The sequence below is a fragment of the Oryctolagus cuniculus genome, unplaced genomic scaffold, assembly GCF_964237555.1.
Source record: "Oryctolagus cuniculus unplaced genomic scaffold, mOryCun1.1 SCAFFOLD_107, whole genome shotgun sequence".
Lineage (NCBI taxonomy): Eukaryota > Metazoa > Chordata > Mammalia > Lagomorpha > Leporidae > Oryctolagus > Oryctolagus cuniculus.
Genome location: NW_027208227.1, coordinates 158,219 through 169,519, shown reverse-complemented (window position 1 = coordinate 169,519; position 11,301 = coordinate 158,219).

Genomic DNA, 11,301 nt, shown 5'->3' with positions numbered 1-11,301 from the left:
ATAAGGCCAAATGTCATTATGGATTCTTGCATTTCTTTGGCTTTTTTCTCTGATTTCCTATTTATCATGGTTTGTAATGAATTTTCTGATGTGAGCTTTGGTTTTATGGCTGCAATATGGAGTTCAGAGCACCGGGGGAATGGTCTTTTTCAAACATTGCACAGCAGTTGGCCTGCTCCAATTCTGGCTTGCTGTCATTGTTTTGGGTGCCTCAGCCGATATGTGGTTTGTGAGCGGCAATTTCCTAAATGTTTACTGGGTCTGAGTTGGTTTTGCCTTCTTCCTACCCAAATTTTGTATTCTGACGCCATACAAACAAGAGTTTCGGCAGAGTAGCCATTATGAAATAGAAAAACACAACAAATAGGCGTTTGAAGCTTAGAAATCTACAGGTAACACGACCAAGGTGAGATTTGTGTTTTGCAAAATCAAATGGAACACTTTGGCTGAGGTGACAGATATTAATTGCCTCCAAAGTGAGTTTCACTGCGATTTTCAGGTTAATTCAGTCAGAATTACACAGGCAGTCAGCTGGAGGGGCGGATGATTCCGGGAACAGCCGGTTTCCTTGCAACTGAATCAAGCCCAATATCATTATGGATTCTTGCTTTTCTTTTCTTTTTTCTCCTTTTTCTTATTTATCATGGTTTGTAATGAATTTTCTGATGTGAGCTTTGGTTCTGAGGCTGGCATATTGAGTTCAGGGCAGAAGAGGAAGGTTCTTTTTCAAACAGGGCACAGCTGTTGGCTTGCTCTAATTCTGGCTTGCTGTCATTGCTTTGGGTGCCTGAGCTAACTTTTGGTTTGTTGAGCGGCAATTTCCTGAATATTTTCTGGGTCTGAGTTGGTTTTTCCTTCTTCCTTCCCAAATTTTGTATTCTGACGCCAAACAAACAAGAGTTTGGACAGAGTAGCCATTATGAAATAAAAAACACAACAAATAGGCGTTTGAAGCTTAGAAATCTACAGGTAACATGACCAAGGTGATTTTTTGTGTTTTGGAAAATAAAATGGAACACTTTGGCTGAGGTGACAGATATTAATTGCCTCCAAACTGAGTTTCACTGCGATTTTTAAGGTTAATTCAGTCAGAATTCCACAGGCAGTCAACTGGAGGGGTGAATGAATCCGCGAACAGCCGGTTTCCTTGCGACTGAATCAAGCCCAATATCATTATGGATTCTTGCTTTTCTTTTGGTTTTTTCTCCTTTTTCTTATTTATCATGGTTTGTAATGAATGTTCTGATGTGAGCTTTGGTTCTGAGGCTGGCATATTGAGTTCAGGGCAGAAGAGGAATGTTCTTTTTCAAACAGGGCACAGCTGTTGGCTTGCCCTAATTCTGGCTTGCTGTCATTGCTTTGGGTGCCTGAGCTAACTTTTGGTTTCTTGAGCGGCAATTTCCTAAATGTTTTCTGGGTCCGAGTTGGTTTTGCCTTATTCCTTCCCAAATTTTGTATTCTGACGCCATACAAACAAGAGTTTGGGCAGAGCAGCCATTATGAAATAAAAAACACAACAAATAGGCGTTTGAACCTTAGAAATCTACAGGTAACACGACCAAGGTGAGTTTTTGTGTTTTGGAAAATCAAATGGAACACTTTGGCCGAGGTGACAGATATTAATTGCATCCAAACTGAGTTTCACTGCGATTTTCAGGTTAATTCAGTCAGAATTGCACAGGCAGTCAGCTGGAGCAGTGGATGAATCCGGGTACAGCCGGTTTCCTTGCGACTATATCAACTCTGATTTCATTATGGATTCTTCCATTTCTTTGGCTTTTTTCTCCTTTTTCTTATTTATCATGGTTTGTAATGAATTTTCAAATGCGAGCTTTGGTTTTGAGGCTGCAATATGGACTTCAGGGCACCGGAGGAATGGTCTTTTTCAAGCAGGGCACAGCTGTTGGCCTGCTTCAACTCTGGCTTGCTGTCTTTGTTTTGGGTGCCTCAGCCGATTTGTGGTTTCTTGAGCAGCAATTTCCTAAATGTTTTCTGGGTCTCAGTTGCTTTTCCCTTCTACCTTCCCAAATTTTGTATTCTGACGCCATACAAACAAGACTGTGGGCAGAGTAGCCATTATGAAATAAAACACAAAACAAATAGGCGTTTGAAGCTTAGAAATCTACAGGTAACAGGACCAAGGTGAGGTTTTGTGTTTTGGAAAATCAAATGGAACACTTTGGCTGAGGTGACAGATATTAATTGCCTCCAAACTGAGTTTCCCTGCGATTTTCAGGTTAATTCAGTCAGAAACCCACAGGCAGTCAGCTGGAGGGGCATATGAATCCGGAAACAGCCGGTTTCCTTGCGACTAAATCAAGCCCAATATCATTATGGTTTCTGGTATTTCTTTGGCTTTTTTCTCTTTTCTCTAATTTATCATGGTTTGTAATGAATTTTCTGATGTGAGCTTTGGTTTTGAGGCTGCAATATGGAGTTCAGGGCACAAGAGGAAGGTTCTTTTTCAAAAAGGGTAAAGCTGTTGGCTTGCTCCAATTCTGGCTTGCTGTCATTGTTTTGGGTGCCTCAGCCGATTTGTATTTCTTGAGCGGCAATTTCCTAAATGTTTTCTGGGTCTGAGTTGGTTTTGCCTTCTTCCTTCCCAAATGTTGTATTCTGACGCAATACAAACAAGAGTTTGGACAGAGTAGCCATTATGAATTAAAAAAGACAACAAATAGGCGTTTGACCTTAGAAATCTACAGGTAACACGACCAAGGTGAGTTTTTGTGTTTTGGAAAATGAAATGGAACAGTTTGGCTGAAGTGACAGATATTAATTGCCTCCAAACTGAGTTTCACTGCGATTTTCAGGTTAATTCAGTCAGAATTCCACAGGCAGTCAGCTGGAGGGGTGGATGAACCCAGGAACAGCTGGTTTCCTTGCAACTTAATCAAGAACAATATCATTATGGATTCTTGCATTTTTTTTGGTTTTTTCTCATTTTTCTTATTTATCATGGTTTGTAATAAATTTTCTGTTGTAAGCTTTGGTTTTGAGGCTGGTATATTGAGTTCAGGGCACAAGAGGAAGGTTTTTTTTCTATCAGGGCACAGCTGTTGGCTTGCTCAAATTCTGGCTTGCTGTCGTAGTTTTGAGTGCCTCAGCCGATTTTGGTTTCTTGAGCAGGAATTTCCTAAATGTTTTCTGGGTCTGAGTTGGTTTTGCCTTCTTCGTTCCCAAATTTTGTATTCTGACGCCATACAAACAAGAGTTTCAGTGGAGTAGCCATTATGAAATAAAAACACAACAAATAGGCGTTTGAACCTTAGAAATCTACAGGTAACACAACCAAGGTGAGTTTTTGTGTTTTGGAAAATAAAATGAAACAGTTTGGCTGAGGTGACAGATATTAATTGCCTCCAAACTGAGTTTCACTGCGATTTTCAGGTTAATTCAGTCAGAATTCCACAGGCAGTCAGCTGGAGCAGTGGATGAATCCGGGAACAGCCCGTTTCCTTGCGACTATATCAACTCCGATTTCATTATGGATTCTTCCATTTCTTTGGCTTTTTTCTCCTTTTTCTTATTTATCATGGTTTGTAATGAATTTTCTGATGTGAGCTTTGGTTTTGAGGCTGCAATATGGAGTTCAGGGCACGAGAGAAAGGTTCTTTTTCAAAAAGGGTAAAGCTGTTGGCTTGCTCCAATTCTGGCTTGCTGTCATTGTTTTGGGTGCCTCAGCCGATTTGTATTTCTTGAGCGGCAATTTCCTAAATGTTTTCTGGGTCTGAGTTGGTTTTGCCTTCTTCCTTCCCAAATGTTGTATTCTGACGCAATACAAACAAGAGTTTGGACAGAGTAGCCATTATGAAATAAAAACACAACAAATAGGCGTTTGAACCTTAGAAATCTACAGGTAACACAACCAAGGTGAGTTTTTGTGTTTTGGAAAATAAAATGAAACAGTTTGGCTGAGGTGACAGATATTAATTGCCTCCAAACTGAGTTTCACTGCGATTTTCAGGTTAATTCAGTCAGAATTCCACAGGCAGTCAGCTGGAGCAGTGGATGAATCCGGGAACAGCCCGTTTCCTTGCGACTATATCAACTCCGATTTCATTATGGATTCTTCCATTTCTTTGGCTTTTTTCTCCTTTTTCTTATTTATCATGGTTTGTAATGAATTTTCTGATTTGAGCTGTGGTTTTGAGGCTGGCATATTGAGTTCAGGGCACGAGAGGAATGGTCTTTTTCAAACAGGGCAAAGCTGTTGGCCTGCTTCAATTCTGGCTTACTATCATTGTTTTGGGTGCCTCAGCCGATTTGTGGTTTCTTGAGCCTCAATTTCCTAAATGTTTTCTGGGTCTGAGTTGCTTTTCCCTTCTTCCTTCCCAAATTTTGTATTCTGACGCCATACAAACAAGACTGTGGGCAGAGTAGCCATTATGAAATAAAACACAAAACAAATAGGCATTTGAAGCTTAGAAATCTACAGGAAACACGACCAAGGTGAGGTTTGTGTTTTGGAAAATCAAATGGAACACTTTGGCTGAGGTGACAGATGTTAATTGCCTCCAAACTGAGTTTCCCTGCGATTTTCAGGTTAATTCAGTCAGAAATCCACAGGCAGTCAGCTGGAGGGCTGGATGAATCCGGGAGCAGCCGGTTTCCTTGCGACTAAATCAAGCCCAATATCATTATTGTTTCTTGTATTTCTTTGGCTTTTTTCTCTTTTCTCTAATTTATCATGGTTTGTAATGAATTTTCTGATGTGAGCTTTGGTTTTGAGGCTGCAATATGGAGTTCAGGGCACAAGAGGAAGGTTCTTTTTCAAAAAGGGTAAAGCTGTTGGCTTGCTCCAATTCTGGCTTGCTGTCATTGTTTTGGGTGCCTCAGCCGATTTGTATTTCTTGAGCGGCAATTTCCTAAATGTTTTCTGGGTCTGAGTTGGTTTTGCCTTCTTCCTTCCCAAATGTTGTATTCTGACGCAATACAAACAAGAGTTTGGACAGAGTAGCCATTATGAATTAAAAAAGACAACAAATAGGCGTTTGAACCTTAGAAATCTACAGGTAACACGACCAAGGTGAGGTTTTGTGTTTTGGAAAATCAAATGGAACACGTTGGCTGAAGTGACAGATATTAATTGCCTCCAAACTGAGTTTCACTGCGATTTTCAGGTTAATTCAGTCAGAATTCCACAGGCAGTCAGCTGGAGGGGTGGATGAACCCGGGAACAGCTGGTTTCCTTGCAACTTAAACTAGAATAATATCATTATGGATTCTTGCGTTTTTTTTGGTTTTTTCTCCTTTTTCTTATTTATCATGGTTTGTAATGAATTTTCTGTTGTAAGCTTTGGTTTTGAGGCTTGTATATTGAGTTCAGGGCACAAGAGGAAGGTTCTTTTTCAATCAGGGCACAGCTGTTGGCTTGCTCAAATTCTGGCTTGCTGTCGTAGTTTTGAGTTCCTCAGCCGATTTGTGGTTTCTTGAGCGGCAATTTCGTAAATGTTTTCTGGGTCTGAGTTTGTTTTGCCTTCTTCCTTCCCAAATGTTGTATTCTGACGCAATACAAACAAGGGTTTGGACAGAGTAGCCATTATGAAATAAAAATAACACTACAAATAGGCGTTTGAAGATTATATTCTACAGGTAACACGACCGAGGTGAGTTTTTGTGTTTTGCAAAATAAAATGAAACAGTTTGGCTGAGGTGAAAGATATTAATTGCCTCCAAACTGAGTTTCCCTGCGATTTTCAGGTTAATTCAGTCAGAATTCCACAGGCAGTCAGCTGGAGCAGTGTATGAATCTGGGAACAGCCGGTTTCCTTGCGACTATATCAACTCCGATATCATTATGGATTCTTGCATTTCTTTGGCTTTTTTCTCCTTTTTCTTATTTATCATGGTTTGTAATGAATTTTCTGATGTGAGCTTTGGTTTTGAGGCTGGCAAATTGAGTTCAGGTCACGAGAGGAATGGTCTTTTTCAATCAGGGCACAGCTGTTGGCTTGCTCCAATTCTGGCTTGCTGTCCTTGTTTTGGGTGCCTCAGCCGATTTGTGGTTTCTTGAGCCTCAATTTCCTAAATGTTTTCTGGGTCTGAGTTGCTTTTCCCTTCTTCCTTCCCAAATTTTGTATTCTGACGCCATACAAACAAGACTGTGGGCAGAGTAGCCATTATGAAATAAAACACAAAACAAATAGGCATTTGAAGCTTAGAAATCTACAGGAAACACGACCAAGGTGAGGTTTTGTGTTTTGGAAAATCAAACGGAACACTTTGGCTGAGGTGACAGATGTTAATTGCCTCCAAACTGAGTTTCCCTGCGATTTTCAGGTTAATTCAGTCAGAATTCCACAGGCAGTCAGCTGGAGGGCTGGATGAATCCAGGAACAGCCGGTTTCCTTGCGACTAAATCAAGCCCAATATCATTATGGTTTCTGGTATTTCTTTGGCTTTTTTCTCTTTTCTCTAATTTATCATGGTTTGTAATGAATTTTCTGATGTGAGCTTTGGTTTTGAGGCTGCAATATGGAGTTCAGGGCACAAGAGGAAGGTTCTTTTTCAAAAAGGGTAAAGCTGTTAGCTTGCTCCAATTCTGGCTTGCTGTCATTGTTTTGGGTGCCTCAGCCGATTTGTATTTCTTGAGCGGCAATTTCCTAAATGTTTTCTGGGTCTGAGTTGGTTTTGCCTTCTTCGTTCCCAAATGTTGTATTCTGACGCAATACAAACAAGAGTTTGGACAGAGTAGCCATTATGAATTAAAAAAGACAACAAATAGGCGTTTGAACCTTAGAAATCTACAGGTAACACGACCAAGGTGAGGTTTTGTGTTTTGGAAAATCAAATGGAACACGTTGGCTGAAGTGACAGATATTAATTGCCTCCAAACTGAGTTTCACTGCGATTTTCAGGTTAATTCAGTCAGAATTCCACAGGCAGTCAGCTGGAGGGGTGGATGAACCCGGGAACAGCTGGTTTCCTTGCAACTTAATCAAGAACAATATCATGATGGATTCTTGCATTTTTTTTGGTTTTTTCTCCTTTTTCTTATTTATCATGGTTTGTAATGAATTTTCTGTTGTAAGCTTTGGTTTTGAGGCTTGTATATTGAGTTCAGGGCACAAGAGGAAGGTTCTTTTTCAATCAGGGCATAGCTGTTGGCTTGCTCAAATTCTGGCTTGCTGTCGTAGTTTTGAGTGCCTCAGCCGATTTTGGTTTCTTGAGCAGGAATTTCCTAAATGTTTTCTGGGTCTGAGTTTGTTTTGCCTTCTTCCTTCCTAAATGTTGTATTCTGACGCAATACAAACAAGAGTTTGGACAGAGTAGCCATTATGAAATAAAAATAACACTACAAATAGGCGTTTGAAGATTATATTCTACAGGTAACACGACCGAGGTGAGTTTTTGTGTTTTGCAAAATAAAATGAAACAGTTTGGCTGAGGTGAAAGATATTAATTGCCTCCAAACTGAGTTTCCCTGCGATTTTCAGGTTAATTCAGTCAGAATTCCACAGGCAGTCAGCTGGAGCAGTGTATGAATCTGGGAACAGCCGGTTTCCTTGCGACTATATCAACTCCGATATCATTATGGATTCTTGCATTTCTTTGGCTTTTTTCTCCTTTTTCTTATTTATCATGGTTTGTAATGAATTTTCTGATGTGAGCTTTGGTTTTGAGGCTGGCAAATTGAGTTCAGGTCACGAGAGGAATGGTCTTTTTCAATCAGGGCACAGCTGTTGGCTTGCTCCAATTCTGGCTTGCTGTCCTTGTTTTGGGTGCCTCGGCCATTAGGAAAGAAAAAAAAAAACACAGAAAATTGCCCTTTCGGGAGTAGAAATCTACAGGCAGCACGACCAATATGAGTTTCTGTGTTTGGGAAATGACATGGAACCCTTTTCCTGAGGGGACAGATTCTAACTCCCTAAAAATTGAGTGTGAGTGCGATTTTGTGGTCAATTCACTCAGAATTCCAAAGTCAGTCTGTGGAAGGGGGCAATGAATCTGGAACCAGCCAGTTTCCTTGTGTCTAAATCCAGCCAAATATCACAAAGGACTCTTGCATTTCTTTGGCTTTTTCACATTTCCCTTATTTATCATGGTTTGTAATGAATTTTCTAATGTGAGCTTTGGTTTTGAGGTGGCAATATTGAGTTCAGGGCACAAGAGGAATGGTCTTTTTCAAACAGGGCACAGCTGTTGGCTTGCTCCAATTCTGGCTTCCTGTCATTGTTTTGGGTGCCTCAGCCGATTTGTGGTTTCTTGAGTGGCAATTTCCTACATATTTTCTGGGTCTGAGTCGGTTTTGCCTTGTTATTCCCAAATTTTGTATTCTGATGCAATAGAAGCAAGATTTTGGACAGAGTAGACATTATGAAAGCAAAAAAAAAAACACAGCGCATTGTTTTTTTTGGATTAGAAATCTACAGGCAACACGACCAAGATGAGTTTCTGTGTTTTGGAAAATGATATGGAACCCTTCTGCTGAGGGGACAGATACTAATACCCTCCAAATTGAGTGTGAGTGCGATTTTGAGATGAATTCAATCAGATTCCAAAGTCAGTCTGTGGAAGGGGGACGAATCTGGAAACAGCCAGTTTCCTTGTGTCTAAATCCAGTCCAATATTACAAAGGACTCTTGCATTTCTTTGGTTTTTCCACATTTCCCTTATTTATCATGGTTTGTAATGAATTTTCTGATATGAGCTTTGGTTTTGAGGCGGCAATATGGAGTTCAGGGTAACAGAGGAATGGTCTTTTTCAAACAGGGCACAGATGTTGGCTTGCTCCAATTCTGGCTTGCTGTCATTGTTTTGGGTGCCTCAGCTGACTTTTGGTTTCTTGAGCGGCAATTTCCTAAATGTTTTCTGGGTCTGAGTTGGTTTTGCCTTCTTCCTTCCCAAATTTTGTATTCTGACACCATACAAACAAGAGTTTGAACAGAGTAGCCATTATGAATTAAAAAAGACAACTAATAGGTGTTTGAAGCTTAGAAATTTACAGGCAACATGACCAAGGTGAGTTTTTGTGTTTTGGAAAATCAAATGGAACACTTTGGCTGAGGTGACAGATATTAATTGCCTCCAAACTGAGTTTCACTGTGATTTTCAGGTTAATTCAGTCAGAATTCCACAAGCAGTCAGCTGGAGGGGTGAATGAATCCGGGAACGGCCGGTTTCCCTGCGACTAAATCAAGCCCAATATCATTATGGACTTTTGCATTTCTTTGGCTTTTTTCTCTTTTTTCTTATGTATCATGGTTTGTAATGAATTTTCTGATGTGAGCTTTTGTTTTGAGCTGGCAATATGGAGTTCAGGGCACAAGAGGAATGGTCTTTTTCAATCAGGGCACAGCTGTTGGCTTGCTCCAATTCTGGCTTGCTGTCCTTGTTTTGGGTGCCTCAGCTGACTTTTGGTTTCTTGAGTGGCAGTTTCCTACATGTTTTCTGGGTCTGAGTCAGTTTTGCCTTCTTCCTTCCCAAATTTTGTATTCTGATGCAATACAAGCAAGATTTTGGACAGAGTTAGCTCTGTGTCCATTCTTCTGTCTCTTTACTAGATGAATAAAAAGACAGTGTAAAATGATTTGTAAAGAACTATAAGGGGTCAGCGCTGTGCTGCTGCTGCCAATTGAGGAGTGAAGCAGGAGATGGAAAACACCTCTCTCTCTCTCTCTCTCTCTCTCTCTCTCTGTGCCTCTCCTTCTTTGTTACTCTGACTTCTAAATAAAAAAATGAATCTTAAAAGAAGTATAAACATCAATAAAACACAAATGAAAATTGTATTCTCAAAACTGGATATTAAACCATGCCTTCTACACCTCTGTTAAAAGTTACATTCTATCATAGTCATTTATGATTTCTAGGGCCAAAGTAGTAAATAAGATTTTTCTGGAAGAGACAGAGGTTATGAGGGAGCCAGGATTTGGGGTCAGTTAGCAGCAGTGAGTGTCACTCTTTCAGATTTGATGCAGGAAAGGAACAGCAACTGATCCCTGAGATTTTGGTGTGTGAAGGAAAGGAAGGAGGGACTTAACAAAAGCAAATGCCCTCTGGTTGTGGGCACCCACCCCTGACTGCAGCTTTTCGGAGGAACAGCTGGTGTCTCTAGGGATGCTGCAGCCTGGACTCCATTTCCCAGAGTTCCCAGTAGCTCCAAGGTATTCTGCTTTCCAAATACCTGTGGGCATGCACCTGCCACTGCCAGTCCCTGGGGCTCAGAGTTGGACCAGGGGAGTTCATTCCTTGATCAGTGTCAACCCTGGGGGCTATGCTGCTCCTTCTCTGGCATTTACTGCAACTCCTGCTCTGCACGTGCGATCCCAGGCAGTTTCCGAGTGCTCACCCTGAGCCTGCCTCCTGCTGCTTCTTCCCTCTTCATCCACCAACTGTGGGTCCCACATGCCAGGGACTCTCTTCTCCACACTCCCAATTTCACTCCCCGTGTATCTGGAAGAAAGGGTACCTGCTCCAGGGACTTTCTGCTGCAGGTTTGGCATGCAGGAAGGGGCGGAAACACATGTGGGAGAAGTGTGCCAGCGATCCTGGCAGCTTCTCCCGAGGTCAGGGCTGGGACCCGGGCTGCTCTGTCTCCCACCTCTATTTCCCAGGCTCAAAGTGCCCGGACTCTCTCCTGCAGTACCTCACCTAAACTGTCCCTAATGTGCTTTATTTAGTGGTTACAGGAGAGAGGGGGCAGTGTTCTGGGAACCTGCACTCACAGGGAAGGAAGGCAGAAAGACTCCTGATCTCCACAGTTAAATAAGCCGGGTTCCCACTGTGGGTGGTCTCAGAATGCAGTCTGGCCTGATCTCTTGATGTTTCCTGGGCTGGTTCCTGCAGGGTGGGGCTGGATGGCCCTCAGGAGGGAGCCTGGGGCAGCAGAGGGGTGGGCAGGAGGATCTGTCTAGGATCTGCCCCACTGCTCTCATCCTGCACCTCATCTTCCTGGTGGGGAGCAGTGTGAAGCGTGAATAGCTGCTTTGTGTGTTGATCCCTCTCAAGTATTAATTATCAAATTTTTCCAATGTGGAATTTGAAGCTGTTCCAGAAACATGGGGTGGGAAATCTCCCTTCTTTCAAACAGGCACAGAGACAGTGGAGGATCCAAGGAGTTTCTATTAATGGCCCTAGGCTCAGCTGGAATGATTTCCTGAGAATTGAGCATCAAATTCAAGTTTCTTAGCTGTTACAGCATTGGTGGGTTTAAATGGCAGCCTACATGATTAGAACCACATTTCCAATGGTCAGTGGGTCCAGTATGTTTGTAAAAGAGATGCCAGGGACAGATTTATTAGGACAGATTTATGACTGGAGTTTACAAAAGCAGAACTTAGGACATCTTCCCTCCCTAGA